The 23,246-nt window shown below is 53.5% G+C and overlaps 1 long non-coding RNA gene across 1 annotated transcript in view; it reads right to left on the bottom strand.

Moving 5' to 3' along the window:
- The window catches only part of LOC134148426 (uncharacterized), a 72,880-nt gene that overhangs the window by 5,662 nt on the left and 43,972 nt on the right, over positions 1 to 23,246 (bottom strand). Inside the window, exon 2 of the long non-coding RNA XR_009960205.1 lies at positions 19,584 to 19,708. This is a non-coding gene — a long non-coding RNA (uncharacterized LOC134148426). The remainder of the gene's footprint in view (positions 1 to 19,583; positions 19,709 to 23,246) is intronic.

Here is a 23,246-nt window from a genome sequence, read left to right as displayed (position 1 = left end):
TTCACACCTTAAATTAATTCCAATTAAATTTCCTGAGCGTCGCTGGCAGCAGGACCCAGGGCGGCGGGTCCGTCGGAGCCGCCGGGGCCGGGAACGGGATTCGCGCTGCCTTGCTCCGCTCCCGGTCAGGGCAGCCGCGGCGAAGGGGGCCGGGGGCGCGCCGGGGCCGGGGCGCCGCGAGCCCTGCCGCCCGCCCGGCGCTGCACACGCGGCTCCGGTGCCCCCGCGCTGCGGCCGCGCCACCGACTCGGCTCTTCGGGCCCACGCGCTGCCGCTACGGAACGTGCGCCGAGGCTTCGGGGGGAAAACGGAGAATAATTGATCTGCGGCGGCGGCATGTGGGCAAGCGATCCATAAAGCAGGGATAACACACACAGTGTAACTGTTGGCCAAGCACTTGCAACTAATAAACAGATTCCCCGAGCACTTCTGCATTTTGTAATTATTACTTACCCATAAAAATCCCTTCTCCCTCCTGCCAACATTATCTTAGTAAACTTTATGAGTGCTCATGAGGTTAATGCAGAACCATAAATCTGCAACGGGTCGAACAAGTGAGAGGAGAGGAAGTGTTCGTAAATCTGTTGGAATTGCTTCAGTTTGTTTATTTAATAAAATACCATTTCATAAAACCACACGGAGGCTGCCGGCTGGGCTGCGCGGCGTCCGCGGCTGAGAGGGGCTCTGTGAGGCGAGCTCCGGGGCATGCAGCCGTCCTCCACCGCGTCCGTCCGTCCGTCCGGGGCGTCACGCAAGGGGCGAGCGCGGGCCGCTCCGCTCCGCCGCCCGCGTTTCCTCCGCACCCTCCGACGGCTCCGGTCGATGTTTTCAGCCGAGCTGCAGAGGCGGCTCGTCCGTGGGGCCGCCCGCAAGCGGCTCTCCGAGCCCGGCCCGCTCCCGCGGGAACCGCGCCCGTCTCGCCCCACCAAACCGGCCGAGAAGGGGGCCGCGGCGGGCCGGCCCGCGCCCCGTGGTGCGGTGCGGTGCAGTGCAGTGCGGCGCGGTGCGTGCGGCTGGTGCCGCCTGCGGCTCCTGCCCGCGGAGCGCTCAGCGCCATAAAACACGCTGCGCGCGCTTGGGTTCTGCGCTGAGATTTGAAATCCACGGTTACAAGGAAACATTTATTTTTCTTGCCCTTCAACGATCAAACAAGTGGCGCCAAGGCACGCGGAAGCGGCGTTTCCATTAGTAGAGCTGTTTTCTTTTCGCTGTAAAATATCAAATATTTTGACATTTCCATCAGACTTTTCTCTGTATCAAAGCTTTAATGGCAGAATAATCTCAAGGCTTTTAGACTTCGTAGGTGTTCACGTGCCTAAGCCCTGCCTGCTTTACGAGGGGCCGCTTGCGAAGGAGCCCGTCAGTCCTCTCCCGGGGCCGAAGGCAAGGCAGTACGCGCAGGCGCCTGGTGCAGCGCGGCGCCGGCCCCGCCGGACGGGCTCTCGGGGCCGGAGCCTCGCGCGGGTCCCAGGGGACGCAGAGCAGCGGCGGCTCCGCGCTCGGCCCGCGGCTCCCGGGGAGCGCGACGCCGTCCCGGGGCGCCGCGCGCGGAGACGGAGACGCTCGCTCTGGATTACCGCGGGGAGCGACCTTTCCGAACTGCCCGCGCGGCCCCGTCGCTGGAGCAGTCGAACTCCTCAGGCTCTTCGGGGAATACGAGCATCTTGTGGCAGGAAGGCAGAGCCAGTATCAGCATGACACAGCTGGAAAACTGAGGCATAAGAAGGCAGAGGGCCATGTTTTCAGAGAAAACGAAGTAGCCGAGGAACCCTAGGCCCATTTTCTAACAGACTTTGAAAAGGGTATTTCATTAAAACATGTTATGTTTTTCTATTTCAAGAGCGACAGATTCCTTGATACAAGCTTCCACAGAAACATGGGGCTTATAACAAAAAGTAAAATCCCTAGAAAGTTTGCCTAAGTCAAAAATCAAAGTAAGGAAAAGAAAAAGGAGGAAAGAATCTTTAAAAATCTCCAGTAGCCTCTTGGACAGGGGAGGGACGTCGTCCCGCATGCAGAGATCTGCACCAGCTGAATCAGTGTTTCACCATTTCCCCAGACGGGAACCTCTCCGCAGAAGCAGCGGCTCTGTGCCCACCTGGGCGAGGCTGCCACCAGCACGGAGGAGGAGTCAGGTCCTGCTCTGCGGCTGCTATTTGCTTTTCCAGGTGCATTCCTGCTGCTTTGTTAGCGAAGGTACTTTAAACACTTTGGTTTTGTTCTGATGCAGAACCTGATCCAAAAGACCTTTCAAACGGCAGGGTCAGACTAAGGCCCTGACTTCTGCTTTCCTGGCTTGCCCCGGGGAATGCGTGGCATGCAACAGCCTGTTATTACAGCCCACGTGCGCTGGGGAGGCGGCCAAGCCCGCGTCCCCATCAAACGCTTCCCTTCGGTCCCAAGGAGCCCGACACGGACCCCCAGGCAAGCGCTGAGCCCCTGGGCCCGCGGCCAGCTCGCTGGGTGCCTTGGCCTCCCCTCCGCACGCTGCCAAAGCGCAGGGGGCTGCGCTGGCAGGGCCAGGGCTCCCGGCAGCCACGGCCGGACGAGCCCCCGCGCCCTCGGGGAGGGCTGAACAGGCACCGTCCTGCTTCGGCCACCCCGCGAGGAGCCAGCGCGATCCGCAGCGGCGGCAGCGCTTCCGAGCGGGCAACGCCGGCAGCGCGTTGCAAGGCCGCCCTGGTGCACGGCCGCGCGCGCTCCCCGAGCGCGGAGCGGGGCGTTCGCCGGCCGCGCGGCTCGGCGCAGGCGACGCAGCCGCCCCAGCCCCGCACGGGGACCGGCCTCTGCTGGACCCAGCAGCAGGACGAGGCCCGCCTCGAGATTCCCTCTGGCACCACACGGCGAGCCCAAGTCAGAGACGGAAAACAGCGCTCCGAGGCCAGCCCACGAAACCCCCTCAGCCACCTTCCCCGCTCTAACCCTGTGAGAGGAAAACTTGCCCGGAGCCAGAGGCACGAAGAAGAGCCGCCTGCTCAGAGACGTGCCCCACCTCTGCGCCAGCCGCAGCCGCAGGGCCGCGGCACGGGGAGGTCCCCCTCCAAAAGCCTCGCGCCCTCCGGCCCAGCTGCACCTCCTCCCCTCGTGCCGGGACGCCCGCCCAGCAGCACCTGGCTCGCTGGGGCGCTCGCGGACCCAGCCCTCCCGCGGAAACCCCGGGGCCACGGTCTGCATCTCCCCCCGGCCCTGCCTCTTGCAGATTGCCTCTCGGCTCCCTTGCACGCTCGGCAGTGTGAATGAAACGAGCTGAACCATCCCCGGGTTGTCTGATACACTGTCCTGCGGCTACCCCTTCTCCGACACCGTGTAAAAGAGCTGGGACCGTCCCAGATCCATCCCAAAATGCTGCTTTTAATGCATGATTCACAGCTGGAAAAGCAATGCCCTCGGCTCCCCGGGACTGCGTCCAAGCTGGAGGTTGGCGCCGCGCTCCAAAGCAGCGCGCGGCCCAGCCGGGGCTGCCGCGGCCCCGTCCTCGCCCGGGGTGCGCGGGGGGCTACGCGCCTTGTACCGAGCCCATGCACAGCAACGAGCCGACTAGTTTAGAGCTTTTTTTCTCTAAAACAATTAGAATGAAAAATATCTCTGTGACCTAAACAAAAGTTTTAATTTAAAAACTTGATTTAGCCTAAAATGCCCCATTTCTTTCCAACGAAAAATGAGAAACCAGTCTTTTTCCAAGAAAGACTTTCAGTGTTTGATTACCATGTATGGGTTCTCCTTACAACTTTCTTTTAGTAGGAAAGAGAGCTTTTAGTTAGTTATTCTTGAGACTAACTTTCAAAAAGCCCGCAATCTGGAAAGTGGCTGTTTAACAAAAAAAACCTATTTACGTAAGATTTCAACAAACTGAACTGTTTCAAAATTTCCTCTGGAGTACTACCACTGCAGGCTGACTTTACTCTCCACATCTTACCTTGAAAGCACACGCGTGTTCCCCTAACTTTCTGCTTTGATCAATAAATGCCTATAACGCTGGGAGCATCAGCAATACTCCGCAGCGATAACCCCCGTGTGCGAGGCGCAGACCACGCGTGAGCTCCAGGGGCTGCAGGTCTGGGGGCTGCGGCGGGCACGCGACGCGCGGCTGGTTTTTCCCCGGTTTTCCCCTTCCCGCTTGTTCCAACAACGCCGCCCCTTGCCCCTCGCCCCACGGCGCGAGGCTGCTCGAGGACGCGGGGAACGGGAGGACTGCGGGCGCCGCGGGGACCGCCTCTTCGGAGAGAGTTCGCTGCCAAGGAACTGTTTGTCTCACTTCGAAAACAACCTGCTTAATGTCTTGTGTCACGGTAATTGCAGCGTAATTACCGTTTTTTAATAGCAGGCGTGGCAGCCGCTGCGGGGCTGCCCGGCCTCCTGCGGGGACCCGCCGCTGCTCCGCCGCCTCGCTCGCCCCCGCGCCGCACCTTCCTCCCGGCTCTTCCTCTCGCTCTTCGGGATCTTCCTCCTGCCTCTTTCTGAAGGCATCCCACCTTCCTTTTCCATTTGTTTTCTCTAACCATCAATTTTCCAAGCTGGACAGCAGGGGATAATTAATTAATGACTCACAGAAATACTGTGGCTATAATACATCATTAGAGGATGGTTCCTAGCCTGTTGCTGAGACAGTTATCAGTAATTTCACAGTAATTAAGAGATGTTTTTTAGCACATTTCTAAAGCCCTTAAAGAATCAAGTAGATGCACTAATCTATTTCTCTATAAAACTCAGGAAAACACCTCAGGGTATCACGCTGCCCGACAGCATCTTCCCTGTTCCCCGCGCCGCGCGGGTCTCCGCTCCCCCGCCGGCGCCCGGCGCCTCCCGTCCCGCGCGGCGGAGCCTGGGAGGGCAGCGGCGCGGCCCAGCGCTGCGCGCGGTGAGGCCTTCGCGTTTCACTGCAAGGTTCGTAGGTTTTTTCCCAACCTAGAGAGTGACAATTAACATAAATAAGGTGGCTGGTACATTTACGACCAGCTGACCCGTCTTCCCCCTCGCCGTTACGGGACGCGCACGAGCCAAGAGCAGCGCGGCTGCGTTCCCGCCGAGGGGCTGGCGCGCTTCCCCGCGCGCCCGCCAGCGACGCGCGGCCTCGCGCAGCGGGGACGGCGTCGCCCTCCCGCCCTCCCGCCGGGCCGCCGGCGGGGTGGCTGCCGCCGCCCTCCGGGCCGCCCACCGCAGGGACGAGGCCGCGGGAGGACCCGCAGGACGCCTTCGCTCAGCTCACAGCCAAGCTCTGCCCGGCAGCACCCTGCAGCGAAGCACAAAACGTGTTGCATGCAGTGCCTTTTTGACGCTTCCCGAGTGCGATACTCCAATAATTACAGAGAGATTAAACGACGACAGCTCTCAGCAGGGAGGAATTACGGGTAAGAACGATCCTGACGAGAAAACGACAATGAAGAGTGGCCCAAAGAGAGTTATTCGAGATTAATAACTTTGTTATTAGAGGCATTTTCTTCCTACGTAAGGGCGCGCATAAATACACTTGGAAGGTTCCAGATGGCCACTCCAAGAACCGTATTCATCACGCTGGTATTTGCTCTGTCGGCGCGTCGCCAAGCACGGCCGAGGCCAGGGGAACAGCTGCGGGCCCCGCCGGCCGGGGAAGGGCCCGCCGGGCCGGGTCGGACCGGGGAAGGGGCCCGCCGGCCGGGGAAGGCCAGGGAAGGGGCCCGCCGGCCGGGGAAGGCCAGGGAAGGGGCCCGCCGGCCGGGGAAGGGGCCCGCTGGCCGGGGAAGGCCGGGGAAGGCCAGGGAAGGGGCCCGCCGGCTGGGGAAGGGGCCCGCCGGCCGGGGAAGGCCAGGGAAGGGGCCCGCCGGCTGGGGAAGGGGCCCGCTGGCCGGGGAAGGCCAGGGAAGGGGCCCGCCGGCCGGGGAAGGGGCCTGCCGGGCGGGGAAGGGGCCCGCCGGCCAGGGAAGGCCAGGGAAGGGGCCCGCCGGCCGGGGAAGGCCAGGGAAGGGGCCCGCTGGCCGGGGAAGGGCCCCGCCAGGCCGGGGAAGGCCAGGGAAGGGGCCCGCCGGCCAGGGAAGGCCAGGGAAGGGGCCCGCTGGCCGGGGAAGGGCCCCGCCAGGCCGGGGAAGGCCAGGGAAGGGGCCCGCCGGCCGGGGAAGGGGCCCGCCGGCCGGGGAAGGGGCCTGCCGGGCGGGGAAGGCCAGGGAAGGGGCCCGCCGGCCGGGGAAGGGGCCTGCCGGCCGGGGAAGGGGCCCGCTGGCCGGGGAAGGCCAGGGAAGGGGCCCGCCGGCCGGGGAAGGGGCCTGCCGGCCGGGGAAGGGGCCCGCTGGCCGGGGAAGGCCGGGGAAGGGGCCCGCCGGCCAGGGAAGGCCGGGGAAGGGGCCCGCCGGCCGGGGAAGGCCAGGGAAGGGGCCCGCCGGCCAGGGAAGGGGCCCGCTGGCCGGGGAAGGGCCCCGCCAGGCCGGGGAAGGCCAGGGAAGGGGCCCGCCGGCCGGGGAAGGGGCCCGCCGGCCGGGCGCCGCCAGCCCGGCAGGAACCCGCAAGGTCTCCGCGCGCCTCTTGAGCCCCGCAGCCACCGGCCGTGGGGTCCCCCAGGCCAGCACCGGCCGGGGGCACCGCGGCCAGGCCGGGCTGGCACCGACAGGCCCAGCCCGAGCTCTTCTGCTCTCCGTCCCCCGCGGGCACGGACCCAGCCGTGAAACCCTTCCTCTTCTCCGGTCGCTAGACCAGCTGAACTGTTTTCCTCCTCACATCCTCCCCACCTACGGTGATTAGATTTTTTAAAATTTTTTTAGTACTGCAGGGTGTTAAAACCAGTCTTCCCATTAGGGGCCAGGCATATTCAGAGCCTTAATGATAGATTAAATACCAAATACCTTAACATTTGAAAAATGACATTTATTATACAGAGTTGTAAATAGAGAAAAAAATGACAATAGAACACAGTTTAGATCTTACATAAACTGCACCGGTTCTGTGTAATGACTATGATAATGTCAGTGCTAACAAGCAGATAATTGGCATCACTGAGATAATTTTTGGCACCTTACGCAGAGGGGAAACTGTTCTGCATAATTATTTTACCTAGGAATATTATTCATTTAACAGGTCTATTTGCATAACAGTTGGAACTTTTTAAGCTATAAAGGGTTTTTAATATGTTGATTTGTTTTATCCATGAAACAATTGTTTATTCATGAGAACTTGCACTTGAGGACTTTGGTAATTAAGCAACAATGACCCAGCTGGGGGCAACAGCCTCGTGCTGGATTTACAGGTCCGGGCAGAGGCAGGATTAGCAGACCACTCACAAACACCTAACAGGCTTTTATAGGCATTATAAAATGCAGTCATTCTCTGTAGTAAAACTTTATTTCTGTAACTTTTAAAAAGTCGATAACTTCAACATTTCACCATCGTGCACCTGTCTGGTGGCCGCCTGTGCCCCCCGCGCCCGGCGGGGGACGCGCAGCCCCCGGCGCCCGTGCCCTCTGCAGCGACTCCACGCAGCGCGGGTGGTCGCGGCCACAGGGAACCCGAGCGCTGCGATCCACCACCTCTGTGAGCCGGAGCAGCAGGTGCCAGGGCAGGGAGCCCCTGGGAGACACGGAGCGGGGTGGTCCCGCAGCTCAGGGAGAGCTGGCACGCGCCAGCGCTGCCCGGGGACCTGCCGCAGGCGTGTGCTAGCCCTGGGCCTGTCTGGGAGTGGCACTGCAACCCCGCTGAAAGCAGGGGTCAAACCAGCATGACTTGAGTAAGACTCAGGTGGAGAGATTCGCTTGCACACTAGAAGTCAGAATGAACGGTGTAACTGCAGGTGAGCCGCACTGCAGACTTCCTCACCTCTGCGGAGAGGGTGTGTACACAGCTTTATCACCCTCCGACACCTGAGTGCAGCAGAGAGTAGTCAGCTGGCAGCGAAGATCTTTGCCTCTTCAAATAAGAGGTTCATAACAAAAGTAAATTCTCTTTCAGTTCTTAAAGTCCAGTGTGTGCAAATTATGCACAACACCACATTGCAATTAAGCAGGGATATGTAATAAAATGGACGAGCAATGTGATTCATGTAAGTAATGTTTATGTAATATTTATAATTGGATCAACATACATTTAGTCAACATTATTAACACATTTCAGTGTAGAGATGAGTGCGTTTTTCAGCCCAAGCGTAGTCTTGACAGGTCAGGTTGATGAGCTTTTTCAGTGTCCAGGCAATGTCCCTACAAGCATGTGCCAAGCTGTCTGGAAACATAAAAGATGCTGGAAGCCAGCCTTGGATTCTCAACACAAGCACATACCTGGCCAAGGTCCAGGAGCTCAATGGTGCTTTCTCTATAAGGCTCTAAGCAACCCAGATCTGTCTTCCTTTGCTGCTCCTGACTCAGAGGTACCTCATCCTATCCTTGCCAGGCTCTGCACTATATATCAGACTGGTGTTTGTCCCCATTCAAAGTACATTTCCAAAACAAGGGATGATTTCTGGCTTAGACTGGATGTTCCATACCAAACCTCAGCATGTTCATCAACACAGTCATGATCAATGTGATTCATAGTAGCTCTAAAGCACAAAGTCTGCACTGGAAAAGTTCAAATTCCCCACGGGTTACATTTCGATGCTTACTTGGCTTCTCCATCTCCATTTCTGAATGTGCTGGCAAACAATTTCTCTAACTAGGAAAGCACCAAATATTCTCTGACAAACACTTTACATCCAGCAAAGCATTCTCGACACTTTGAGAGAAGGAAACATGAGAATCTACTATTGTCTGAAATTTCCAAGCAGACACTCAAAGCTCCTCAAGCCATACTCTTTTCATCCTTGTGCCTTGCGCAGCCATTACTTACAAAAACCCCCTCAGAGAACATGATTATGAGCAAGAACTTTGCCAGAAACCAGCATGTCAATAATGAAAACCTTTTAAACTCTTTATTTTATGAAAAACATATCTAATCTTTTAGGTCCCACATCAGCAAGGCCAAAAAGGATTGTTAGTAAATCATTGCTACAGCTTTGATTTTGCAAGGTCTCACATATCCCTAAAGTTTCAACCTGTGAGAACTCCTATTGACTAACAAATTAATCATGTGCTTAAGTACCTTGCTGAATAAGAGACCTAGAAATGATTTGCCAACACACTTATCATAAAGCAGCTCCACACTCCACCAAAGCAGAAGAACTAGATGAAGATGCACACAATACTTGGATTTAGAAATTTTAAACAAAAGCCCTGATCCTTCGTGTTTTACTCCAACACCTTGCTCACAGGATAGCTCTTCACCTAGTGAGGGTAACACCCCTGCCAGACAGGACTGGAATCTGAGCTCTGTGACAACACTTGCTGCCAAGTCCCTTACAATAAATCTTAGTTTATCAGCCAGGGAGGGGGGAAAGGCCTAAGTTTTGTTTTCTGAGCTATGATACTCCTCCTTAACTTAATTTGTTAGTTTTTCTGCTACCTGATCAACTAAATCGTGCTTGAGATGAGCAGCAAAATAATCAGCATGCTCTCACGGTGCATGTACAGTGTGTGCCCCAGACTCGCAGGGTTGGAGTCTTCTGAGTTCTTTGTACAGTGACACTGATTTCAAAACTAACACTTTCAGGGCCAGCTGAAATATGTGTTAATGTGAACAAGTTAGAGTGTTATCACCAATAATATAACTCAAGGAAAGTTCTGGCACATTATGCAGTATGTTTTACCGAACATGCATGCATCAAATCCAGCCTGTTATTGAACAGGAGACACTTTTTGGCTTCAAGTTGACCTTCGTGGTGGCAATTTCCATCAGAAAGAATCAATGTTCATACAGAAGGTCTGAATTTTGTCTGAATTTTTCCGGTGTCTCTGCCATGAGCCTGGTGCGTGGTACACGGTGGTCACAGCTCATGAGAGCTTCAGAATTAGAGCAGCAGCTGGTGCCCCCGACCAGGAGAAACTGTGGAACAAGAGGCGGATTTTGTGCTTTGTATCACAGGACACCTCACTTCACTTCCTGGCTTGGCCACAGATTCTCTGTGGGATCTTGGTCATGTCATTTAATTGATTTGCTTTCCAGGTCTCCATTCATAATGGTAAGACTTCCCTCCCTCGTGCAGCCTGGCTCTAACTGGTGGTACGAAAGGCCTCTCAAAGCACAGTGGGAGGCTCTGTTTGATATCACCTTCAAGGGTATAATCTGGAATACTTCGCCTGTGCAACTTACAGGTAACTGGCTCCTTCTTTGAAAAATGCTCTTCATGCAGCCTTTCATCTTGCCCACTTCAGGGAAAACCTTTAAATTTGCTAAAGAAGGTTACATACTCTCCAAACCTGTGGGCATGAATTTTCTTGTGAACTAAACTACCTGTGTAACTAACTAATTTTATCTCCACTTGCACATGTGCATGCATGTACGTGTTCGTGTGTCCATGCCTGTGTGCACAGGCATGGGCACAAGAACACGTACATGCACACACATGCATGCTCCTCTGCAAAGATCCGGGCCTGCAAATTTCAGCTCAGCCAATTTTTGTTAGATCAAAATCCATTTCTTCCCAAACAAGGCTCTTGGCTTTAGCAAAGAGAGGTCTGTAACATGTTTGGTTTGGGAGAGTTTACGTGAGACATTTAACTTCTGACTGTTTTGATGAGGTTTCCCTAACCTTCATTCTAGCATTGCTGCTGAAGGGAATAGCCTGCACCAAGGAGACGGACTCTTGAGTCAATACATCACATACTCATTCTTTCAGGGCCATCTCACTGGCCTCTAATGTTCTGCAAAATGTTGCACTCTCTGCTGTTTTATAAACTTTATGTAAAAGCCTGCAATTTTTCAGCTATCACCTGGATTTTCCAGAGCATCAAGTCCTCCTCACCTCCCCCTCGCCCTTGCTGGCATAGAGGCTCCTAGAAGCACGCCAGCATAAAGCTCAAACATTTCCAATAGGTGCAGTCCATCTGCTGCATTAAAAAAATCTTAGGTGCCTGCCTTAAATCACAGTCCTCGACTAGTTAGAGACAGGTGTCCAACCTTCTTAAGGATTAGTAGGTGATAGCTGGAAGCCACTCTGCTCTTACTCATTGAAGGATCGTAATTACTGCATCCTGTTCTGCCCGTAAGTTCTGTACCACATTTTTTTTACGACTCCACCAGGCCATCTGTCTCGAGTATGGAGACCACACTCACTCCTGTTTGATTTTTCTCCTTTTCAATTCCCAAGTCAGCTCTAGTTCAGCAAGTAGATTTATTACTACTTCTCTGTCCTCCCTGGCTTCATGCCACAGAAGGAAAAAAGCAGCTCTCACAATATTTTAAATAAAAGGAAGCATAGTCCTGTGCTAACAGTCATCTGCATCAAGCAGCGGTCCCCAAACTTAAGGTTATGGTCCCTGAGGAGTCCCGACATGTGGGTACAGGGTCCCAAGCCCAGCTGAGATTTCAGGGGGGCCTATCCACGGGACTGAAACTGCGTGCAGTCGTCAGAGATGCTCCAAGGCTCTGCACAGAGAGGGTTTGATTTTGCAGATGTTGATCAGAACTAAGTCTCTGCTCCCCACCTTTATGAGACTCTCAGGGGGTTGTCACAGCTCTGTCAAAATGAAGGAAGCTATACTTAAAATTTCCTTTTTTCCTCTGAGAATGACATAGCAGTATTTGTGTGCCTGGCTGTGTAAGAGATGCGAAACCAAAACTCAGCCTAGAACAGTGCCGTGGCAGAAGACGTACAGCACCTGGCACCAAGCCACGTGCCTCAGTGGGGTCTGTGGGACTGCCTGTAGCCACAACAGTAATAACAGCAATAAAGAAACGTGGTCCACAGCTTTAAAGGGTGCATCAGAGATAATACCCGATACTGATACGACAGTCCACATTTTGAATGCAGTATGCATCTTTGGTCTCCGTCTCAAGAGGAACACAGTGAGGTTCAAGGCGCAGGAAAGGGCACCAGCAAGGGGACCAACTTTACAAAATCATGTGGGCGACTGCATCTACTATGGCATGGAGAAAACTGCATAGGAAACCATGCTGCATGCAAGAGCAGAAGAGGCACAGGGGAAACCTTGTGGCAGGTTCTGCTAAGGAGAAGCATGGGGCCTAGCTGTTTTGCTTGTTTGGCTGATGGAGCCCATCTCGTTTCGAGATGCTGAGGACATTATTGATCTAAACAAGTTGTCAGTGAAGGAAAAGTTGTAATTGCTGCTGTAGTTCCATTGTAACATACCAGCCCCGAAGGGAAATTAAAGTTTGCAGCTAATAGGGTTGTATGATCCTTCAACCTTTGATGTATTGAATCTAGAGTAGCCTGTGGAATACTGATTTGATGCACAAAGGATCATTTTTAACAGCTGCTGTACCTCCAATCTCCTCAGATCTAATTCTCTTTTCGATCCCGACATGCAGTATGTGCAGTAGGAGACACCTCGGCAGTAAAGGAACGGCACACAGTGCTCTGGGCAGCATCAATCCATCCTAGCTAGGGATCCTCGCTCCTCTGCCCTTGAGTCTCTTGCTTGAACTCCCAACATTTCTGCGTGTCCCTGACTCTTACTGTATGAATAAAACAAGCATGAATGACAACCAGGATGAGCCAGTACTGCTTGCGTGTGTGTTCTGAGAATCAGACCGAAATTGCTCACCTATGCATGGCTCACTGCATGAAGAACTATTTCTTAGCTTTAGTCTGTAATAATTCTTCGAATGCCTCGGGGAGGACCGGATCAACTGGCTGCATAGCTGATAAACAAGGGGGAAATACAACCCCCATCTCTAAAAGAGAAAGTGTGTCCACGCCCTGTCAACAGCATGAGAGAGGAGCAGCGTGCTCGCTGCTCTGCCGGGGGGGGGGGGCACAGAAACGACCCACGGCTCCTCCAGCCCTTCAGCACACCCCTAAATTAAGTCAGCAAACAGGAAGAAAACTGGAAAAAGGAAAGAAAAGCCTTCAGCTGATGTGTTTGCACGTGTCCAGGTACACAGGGGTGGGTGCATATGCACATCCCCCGCACTCAGCCCTGCAGGTATCACACGGCTCGGTGCTCTGTCCTGCGCGTTGCACCGTCACCGTGCCGGAGAGGGGACACCCAGCTGCCTACAGGATCAGCACTGTATCCACAGTGGGTGTAAGCTGGCAAAGCTCCAGCCCCAACATGCATGTGAAATAGCTTATGCTGTGACTCCTCTAATTCGTAGTGTATCTGGTGCTGCCACGCTCATTCAGAGAATATGAATTTTGCAGCAGAAGCATCAGCTTCATGAATTCAGCTTTCAGTGTGTAATGTGTCATCTTCCTGCTTGGACACGATTTTCTTAAAGAAGCAATTACTGACCTTTTTAAGCACAATTGCCAGCTCTCCCATTAATCACTCGCAATTATAAAATAGGGCTCTGCTAAACAGTTGGTCCCAAAAGGCCACTAATCAGAGCAGTTAATAGTGCCCAAGTTTTTGTTTTGCTCTGGAAGCCTGTGGAGGTGAGGAGCTCTGGTCCTGGGGGATCCGAGCTCTCTGCTGGGTTTTGTACCCCCAGCGTGTCGCAGAGCAGAGGGGAGGGCTGTGGGTTCCCTGAAGATTGTCTGCTACCCCCAGCCCCTCTCACTGCATCTCGCAGTGTTTCTGTTTTCCAAGTGACCTCCCATTTGAGCAGGCAGCCCAGATGATATATCTTCCTATGTTTCCACAAAGACACTTTAATTCTGTGTTATGAAGACACTCTCTCTAATTACTTCAGTTAATTAGTGCTTCACAGCCACTACAGATTAAACAGAAGGAGAAGCCCACGAGGATGCTGCACTGTCCTTGCCCACCTACCATCAGCCATATTAATGACACCCTGTTAGCTGAGCCTCACGGTGCACGGAAGGGGAGCCCCGCTCCGCTCACTGCCCTAATGGGTCAGTTCAAACACCCCAGCTCCTAAATCCCTGCTGAGGACAGCAGGCAATTTAGACCTGAGTGCAGCAACTAATTAAATCAATATGAGATAATGAACAGCAATTAGAGGTCCAGCTAGGCACATCTTCTCTTGTAAATACTGTTTCTCTCCCAACGGGAAGCTCTTTTTTAATAATCTGTTTGTGTTTCATTTCCAGGAGCCGTAATTCCCCAAAGAAGCAATTTGGGAAAGTGATTTGTTTGTCTGTATAATTGCCAAAGCACTTAGTTAGACTTGTTTGTTTTTCTTAGCTCCTGCTACTCCCAGAAAGAAACAAAGCAGATAGTTCTTGTATTATTTTATCTTCTCTTTGATTTCCTTACGTCCTGGGGTTGGTGGTGTATGTGGGGGGAATCCCACTCACGTCCGTAAGCTCTGTGCTTGGCTCCTACCCAAAGCTGGGCATCACCACGCACCCCCTTGCCTTCTGCCTTAGGGCTCAGCTTACAGGCCAGCCAAGGAAGCAAAATAATCTCAGGGCCTAAAGTCGTGAGTGCTGAGCTTAGGAACTGGAACCCTGGACCTCACAAATCCAGGTGCCAGCAGCATCGATCCAACCAGTGCCTGGTCCATCAGTGGCCAGATATTTAGAGATCGTTGTCAGGAAAATCACTGCAAGAGACTTTTTCTTAAAGCTCAGCAGCTAGTAAATGCCTCGTGTCTGAGAACATGAAGCCTTCCTCTCTAATTTTATCATATCTAACCGAAGTGTGGTTTCCTGATGATCTGTATGCAAATCCAGTAGTGCTGAACTTTATGAACCTTTCTCTCTCCATAGCAAGCTGCAGCAGTAAGTTCCACAGTTTTGCATCACATGAAATACCATTTCCTTTCGTAGCTTTCAGTGTGTTGCCTTTCATGGAATTGCTGTTTTTTTCTTTTTTTTCCTTTTTTTTTTGCTTTTATACTGCACAAGTTATGCAGATGTTCTCCATCCAAAGTAGTCCTATCTCTTTTGTGGTGTTACACATTTCTGTTTTGTGTCATCCCAGTCTGGATCTTTTCACCATCTCCTTATGTGGAAGTTTTTCCAGACTTCTTATCTTGTGCACCCGTCATGCTATGATCCCTTCTGTTTCTGCTTGTTTTTCTCTGTGACGGTGTGATTGGAGCAGAACGCTCTGTGCTGGGGAGCGCACAGCATCGGCTTATGGTGGCGGTAGGATATTTTCAGTACTATTTCCTATTGTACTTTCCAAAGATCCTGACATATTGTTTCCCTTGTAATGACAGTTCACTGTGCAGAAGTTTTCCATGAGCTATCCACAGCCACGTCAGGTCTTTCTCTTGACTGCCTACAGCTCATTTATGGCTCTAATAAGGTGCACGAGTAGTTTAGATTATTCCTTCCATTATGCGTTACTATGAGCCAGTTAGTAATAAATTTCATCTGCAGTGGGTTGCCCAATTGCAGTTTTGTAGATCTTTTCAGAGTTTCTCACAGTCTTTCCTGCCTTTAAATCAACATTCCCTTTGGCAATTTAATTAAAAAAACAGACCTCAGCATTGGACAGCCACACCTTTCCCACAGCTAAAGGTTACCTGATTTCATACCCAGGAGCTGACAGGTGAATATTGCTTTTACTATCAGAGTTATTTGTACATAAGCTTGGAACTTGCCCTGTTACAAGGCTATACTCCTGGCCTATCCACCACTTACATTGACTAAATGGGATGTAAACAGGACATAAATGGTAGATAGGTTCTGGATGGGTGCTCTCACAGGGAGAGTGCCAATGAACTCCCTGTGACAGGGAATTGCTTCTCTTGTGCTACAAGACGGATGGGTGTGAACAGGCATCCCAAAAGCACAAATTACTTTGACTGAAATGATCTCAGAAAACTGAAGAATCCTGATTATGTCTGTGTTTCAGCAAAGGAATATGTTCCGCCTCTGCAAGGTGCATTTCTTGCAGCATTATTTTGGGAGAGCCAATACACCTGCCTGTCTACTGTTGGGAAGAGGCTTCCTGCAGAATTTCAGTGGCTGTAGATCCACATTGTAAAGAGTGTTTCTGGGGAACAGATCCTTACAACCTCTGCATCTGCAATCTGTTCATAATGCACTTTGAGGCGGATCAGTGTTCCTATGGCAAAGCACAGTCCCTGGGCAGGTGCCAAACTCTTTTCAGTACTTGCCCAGCCCTCAGTGCACTTTCTTTCCACGTTTGATGGCCAAATAAGCAACCATTTTCAAGTCCAGAGAGGACATAAGCAGTTTCTCACGCTATCTTTCTTCTCATGCCATTCCCCTGGGATTAAGGAAGCAGCACCAGTCCCAGCAAACTTCCACATTCCACCCTCACCTGTAGGACCACCGAAAAGCAAAACCCATCGTGATTAGGTCCAGCTTATGTGCCTGAGGGGTCTGTACTGACCCAAATGCCTTGGAAGCCGCACAGATTGCCTTCCTATGATAATGACATTAACAACTTGCCATGTGAACGCTCACTGCCATTGAGTCATATTAAATTGCAATAACCTTTCCAATTAAACCGAGCACCTTGTTTATTAGCAGTTAAATGCATCCCTGAGCCTTTGAGCTACAGCAGGACATAGGACACTTTGTATACAATCACATAATTGGATATCTATTGCTTGTTTAGTTTAGAGCCAATTAAATAGCAAACAGGTTATAGTCTGCATCCATATTAAATATGACTTTAAACACTTCCTGCAGGGATTAGTTATTATTTAATTCAGCTGCTGTACAAGCCATATGCTATGTCAGGCAGTGCTCTGAAAGATGCAGGACAGAAGAGGTCTGGGATCATTCCTGCATGGAAACAGATAAGGAAAAGCAGCCTCAGAGATGCACCGACACTGCCATGGGAAGCCCAAGCATCTGGCAAATTACAGGTCACTGGAGTTTTAGCAAGAGGAAGAGGATGGTTACAGTTTACATGGCATCCACAATTAGCCTTTTGCTACAGAAACAGGGTGCAGTTCTGTATGGCCTGCATATGCACTGAGATGCAATTTCAGTCAAACCCTAGGTATGAAATCTAGAACTGGATGGAAAAATGCATATTTTTAACAGAAAATTCACTTTTTTCATCATATCATTTCCAGATTATATTTAATTAATAACCTGAAACACTAAAAAAGATTGTTCTTTTGTACTGAAAATATTTCCCAGAGTCTAAGAGTATCTTCAAAGGCTCTTCAAGACCCCCACTCATACCCCGCTCTGTTATATCCTGGCCATGACCATCACGAAAGCAAGAAGAGCCACGGGACCACTGGGCAGCAAGAGGCGCGAGGTGACCAAGGGGTCTGAGCACGGAGCGGTGGGCACACATACATCACGGTCACGTTACGGAAGGGCGGGGAAAATCCGTCCCAGTCCAGCCAAAGCCCCACTCCGTGGCTTTCCTTCTGAATGACATCCTGGGTCCAATTCACTGCATCTTTCCTATGTCCCTACATTACCTTTTTGCCTTCCTCCCCTATACCCAGGCTTCCTGCTGAAGCTGCCCCTCCAAAGTCACAGGTGCTGCGCGTGAACACAGCAGCTGGAACAGCTGGGGAAAATATCACACATTTAGGGCAAAATGACAACACTGAGATTTTTCAGGACACTCCCACTCGCAGCAACCTCACGCAGAAACAGATAGCGTCACCATCTATTTTTCCTGCTGCCTCTGCAGGTCATTAGTCACATAACTAGCACAAGCACAGAAACAGGGCCACACGGACGCAGTCGGGCTTGAATTTCTGATCAAGTGATCAGAGAAAATCATCTGTGATAAATACAGTACAAGCAGAAATCAAACTCCTCTGCTTTCACTGCAATGTCCGTGAGTTTACAGTGGAGCAGTTATCTGCCACTTGCATTTATTTAAAACAAGTAAATAACCTTGGTTCTTTTACCCTTTTTCAGATTTAAGGGGAGCCGCCCCGGTGTGGAACATGACGGCTTCGTGTTTGGGGTCGGTCAGTCACACCGCCACCATCTCCGGCTTGGGCAGACCCAAACTTCAATTTTAGGCTACGCTTAGAGCTCCTTTGACGTGTTATTACGGACGTGCATGGTAGCCAAAGCGGGCATTATATGGTGGGGCAGCAAACGCAAAAGGCACTCCGGCTCGATTTGCAGCACGCTCCTGGGTGACACCTCGCGCTTCTGCCAGGGAAACGCTGAGTCTGGGCGGGAAACGGTGTTTGTGCTGCTGAGGAGTAGGAGCAAAAGGCTCCTGCGCAGGCTGCCCGGAGCCAGCGACCCTCCGCCCCGGGGTTTTACACTCCCCTATGCCTTGTAGCCGCCGGTCAGGCTCCACAAATAGGTAACCACTGCGCAGGAGGAAAGGAAGCGGAGAGGGCCGAACGGCACCGCGGCTCCCGCCCTCCCGTCCTTGGGCTCCCCAGCACCGCTCTCCCAGGGTCTCGCACGGCTCGAAGCACGGAAAATCGCCCGGCCAGAGACACGGCGAACCGCAGAACGCAACGGCTCGCCCTCCGAGGCTCGTCCCGCAGCAGCCACAGTGCGGACTACTTATCCAGCGCCAGGAGAAGTGGAAACGTTCTGTATTGCCAAAAATCACAAACTGTATTTTTCTTCTCTGTCTCTTGTACTGCTGAGATGACTCCTTCAGGGCAAATATTCATACTGTCTTTCTGTTTAACATCTCAAAACCTGAAGCTGTACAGTGTTTTCCTTACAGCTTTGAAAAGAGACAGGCATATTTTGACAAACTAAGATTATCTGAAATCATCTCTTTTAGAGTGAGCGGTTGGTGTATAGAACTTAATTATAAATTAATTAATAGCGGTAAATTTACAACCCAAACTACAGGGAGAAAGAGGAAGGAAAGATGATTTCAGAATGAATGCACTAAGTCTCTAACATACAAAGCCAAAATAAAAGTCACTCTGCTAGCAAAAACTCTCAAAACGCTGGCAAAGTGCCTGGCGGAGTGGATACAGCCTGCTTCTTTTATGATTTTACCACCGTCTTTGACCCAGTGCCCTGTCTCTGAAGCCAGGTGATTAGGAGATATTCTTCCACCGACCTATTTAAACATGTTTTTATAGCACATTTCTGACCTGCCTGAGCATGGAGACAAGCTGGGCAATGTGGCTAAATTACGTTTGGACAGCTCAAATGTCAGAAGAGAAGTAGTAGTTTTAAAATAATTATTTAAAGCCAGACCTGGGAATTTTGGAGCACCTGGGGCTGGAAGGCAGATTTGCGCCCCCAGGTGAACTAGCCAGGCAGGGATGCGCGGTCCCGGCAGCCCCTCCGTACGGCCGGGGCGGGCGGCGGACCGGGGCTCAGCTCTGGCGCGGGCTGGCCCGGGGCGCGAGCGCCCTTCCCACCACGGCAGGGCAGCCGCGATCGCAGCAGGCGTTTCTGAGGCAGGAAGCTCGGTTTCAGGTCAACGGTCGCTCCCGCAGCGCAGGGCAGAGCAGAGCGCGGCCCCCGGCTCCGGAGGGACCGGGGAGCCGGCGGCTCACAGCACGCTGCAGGGATGCGCAGCACGTCCGACCCGGCCGGTCTTACTAACGCCAGCCCTGAGCCCCGGGAAAAAAAACCACAGGCGCTGCAAAACGGGGCTGGCGTCAGCAAGGGCAGGCGCCAGCAGGTGCTGCTCCGCCAGCAGGGCAGGAGCAGCTAAATCCGCGACTGATGCTATAAAACATTTGAAATTCTGGGCAGGACAGTGAGAAGTGGCAAAACGCGCATTTGCTCAGATTAATCCTGGCCCCCAGGCTTGGCAGAGAGGCCCCCGACGTACCTCTGTCCCCTGCGCTCCGACAGCCGCCTCCAAGACGATCGCCCAGCGGAGCGGATCCCCGACTCCTCACCAGCCGCCGGCCGGAGCAGGTCAGGCCACGGTGTGATCGCACTCATTTTCATTATCTGTGAATGTATTTACAAGCGAAAGTGATTTATAATGAAAGCTACGGACAGGATTTAAGACATTTTAAGGTAAAACGTAAAGCGATTATTTCCATTCTTTCAAATTTTTAAAAACATGATTAATAAAGGGAAAATGCAGGATACACTCGTGGTAAGCTAAAGAGAAAAGCAAAATCATGAAGGGGTCAGAATATTTTTAAATTCCACTACTGAAAAATACACTCACTTTATAGAATTGTGACAAAGAGAGAGAGGGAAATCCTGATGTCCACCTCCGCTTTTCACCCCGCATCTCCCCAGCTCTGCCTACTACATTTACAGAGATCCCAGAGGAACACATTGCTTCCAGATTTCCAGCTCTAAGCTTCGGAAACGTTGAAGCGTGGTCTCTTTAGGTGTGTCCAGCTTCAGCTCTCCTGGAGCAGGCTGCTCTGAGCGAGCGAGGTCTTACTGCTCCAGGAAAGTCTCCCTCTGCTAAGCAGGGAGAAACAGAAGCAGCAAGTGATAATTTTGCCTAATCGGGCATCAGCCCAGAGAGACCTGTTTTATCCCTCCTGTGCATGGAAGAAACGTCTCTGGCTCAGCTACCAGGGAAGCAAACGCGGCAGCTCGGAGCAGCACGCTGCGTGCTAAACGCACCGGTGACTTCTGCCTGGGGCACGGCGAGGGTCCCCGCGGCCAGGCCGCCGCGCGCTCCTCCGCGGGGGCCCCCTGCGCGCAGCTCCGCTCCGCGGAGAGCAGGGTTTCGTTTCCAAGGGGGGGGCCTCTCCCCAGCTCTGCTCCTGGGGCAAGAGCCCCTAACCAGACCTGGGAGCACCACTATGCCCTTTCGACTGGTTCCTCTTCTCGATGCTAAATGAGGAAGATCTTGTCGTTCAGAGAAACGCCGAAGGGGCAGCCCTGCCGCTGGAGCCCTGCACCCCGTGGGTGGCGTGGCACGGCACGGCACGGCACGGCACGGCGCGGCACGGCGGCCCAGGCCAGCTCGCGGGGCAGGGAGCCTGTGAGAAGCGAGGGCCCACATGGCAGCGCAGCTGCTGGGCGCGAAGCCAGGACACTGCGACTGCCAGCCACTCGTGACGCCGCGCAGCACATCCGCGGCACGCGCGGGCAGAGCGGCGGCTCCGGCTGCTGCACGGAGCTCGGAGCTCTCTTGGAGGAGAGTCAGCCACGATGCAGGATGACTTCTGTTATTGCAGTGACAGAGAGGTCTGCATTTATGTCTGTCCTCGATAAACAAGGAATGAATTCTGATCAACGTGTACAACCCATATATTTTAAAAGCAGTTGCTTTCTTGTCAAAACTTTCACAGTAGCTGTGTGGCAAAGAATTTTATTTTTGCTTACAAAACAGCGCTGCAATTTCTCTAGGGAGGCAATGGATTCTGAATTTGTAAAGCTGCTTTCACCAGCACTGAAGACTGAAAGAAGAGTTGAGATAAACATTTGCATTTTTATTTTCCTGCTACAGTTCTCTAACGGAGCTTCACAAGCAAGAGGATGGCCCCCTTTGCGTGCCCTGGGCGGGTGCTGCTGGGGCGCGCGTCAATCATCCACGCAACGCGACGCACCATTTCAAACCATCCCCGAACGCAGACGCGTTAACGTCACGTGGGGCGAAGCCAACCCCCTACTCCCGCCGCAAGGAAAGGCGCCCGTTCCCCGGGGCAGGAGCGCCGATCCAGCCCCTCGGGCTCGAGCCCAGGTGGCTCCTGCCTCCCTCTTCCCAGCGAATCTCCCGGGAAAATCAGCTAGCGCAGGTTTGGTCCCGGACCCGCCTATGCGGCTGAATTTGGGCACAAGGAGGCGTCCGCAGCCGAGGTGGGAAATCGCCCCCACCCCGCGGCGCCGGCGGCTCCGTCGCACCCCCGGCCCCGGCCCCCGCGGACCTCCCGCGGCCCCGCTGGGGAAGCACCCACACCAAAACGTTCCACGGGGACTTTCACATCTGGAGGGGTTTTTCAATGAAATAATCCGAGATCAAAACCGATCCATTTTGACTTTCTTCGCTCTCTTAAATATTTCAAAGATAGTAATGAATTATAGTGTATTTCTTTTCTGTTATTTTTTTTGCATTTCATTATAATATTTTAACGTCTGTCAAATTGTGTCATTCAAATAAGATTGTTTCACTGTTTATGAATTAGAACATTTCTCCAGAATTTCCATTCTGTGAAACAGAGATTTCCATTTTTATGAACCAATTCAGGATGAAAGAAAAAAGAATTTGAAATATAGAAATTCCCTTTGGGAAGGCATTTTGTTTTCCAGATTGGTTAGTTACCAGCAACATCTCCACTGCCTGGAAGTTAAAATGTTACCAGATTCCACCCCAATGTCACGCTCCATTTACTGAATATTCATTAAAAAAAAAAGGAGGGGGGGGGGGGAGAAAACCCTCTCTTAATTAAGACCTATCTTTTAATATGTGATATATTTGCCTAAATGCAAAGATAAAAAATACTCAGTTTCCACAGAGTAGTTACATTCTGGACTCTCCACATTTTCTGGAGAGAATGCCCAAGTTTGGTAGAGTTTTTAAAATTCTTGTTGTAATTTTGTTACAGAACATCATAAATTAGCTGTCACCATTTTTTAAAGGTTACTGAACGTGTAAAATAACGTTTGCCCGATTCAGGAATGCAGTAGTTTGTGCAATTATAAAATAGCACATCAGAAAGAGCCAGCCTTTCCCTCGCTACTTGCATAATTCATCACTCACTCTGCTGTCACGGCCGAGACCTTTCTTATCTTTCAGGCAACAAAAAATTAAGTTTATATTCTCCTCCCTAATTAAAAACCTAGCAGTCTAAAAGAAGAGCGTTGGCAAACTGCGCGGCCGCTAAGGGGCCGCGGAGGGGCCCGGGGGGCGCGCGGGGGCACGGCGGCCCCGCCGAGGGGCCCGGGGGGCGCGCGGGGGCACGGCGGCCCCGCCGAGGGGCCGGGGGGCGCGCGGGGGCACGGCGGCCCCGCCGAGGGGCCCGGGGGGCGCGCGGGGGCACGGCGGCCCCGCCGAGGGGCCCGGGGGGCGCGCGGGGGCACGGCGGCCCCGTCGAGGGGCCCGGGGGGCGCGCGGGGGCACGGCGGCCCCGCCGAGGGGCCCGGGGGGCGCGCGGGGGCACGGCGGCCCCGCCGAGGGGCCCGGGGGGCGCGCGGGGGCACGGCGGCCCCGCCGAGGGGCCCGGGGGGCGCGCGGGGGCACGGCGGCCCCGCCGAGGGGCCCGGGGGGCGCGCGGGGGCACGGCGGCCCCGCCGAGGGGCCGGGGGGCGCGCGGGGGCACGGCGGCCCCGCCGAGGGGCCCGGGGGGCGCGCGGGGGCACGGCGGCCCCGCCGAGGGGCCCGGGGGGCGCGCGGGGGCACGGCGGCCCCGCCGAGGGGCCCGGGGGGCGCGCGGGGGCACGGCGGCCCCGCCGAGGGGCCCGGGGGGCGCGCGGGGGCACGGCGGCCCCGCCGAGGGGCCCGGGGGGCGCGCAGGGGCACGGCGGCCCCGCCGAGGGGCCCGGGGGGCGCGCGGGGACACGGCGGCCCCGCCGAGGG

Source organism: Rhea pennata, chromosome 17 (genome assembly GCF_028389875.1).
Source record: "Rhea pennata isolate bPtePen1 chromosome 17, bPtePen1.pri, whole genome shotgun sequence".
Classification (NCBI taxonomy): Eukaryota; Metazoa; Chordata; class Aves; order Rheiformes; family Rheidae; genus Rhea; species Rhea pennata.
Note: the sequence above shows the minus strand (reverse complement) of the source record. Positions and strands in the feature narration are given on the sequence as shown.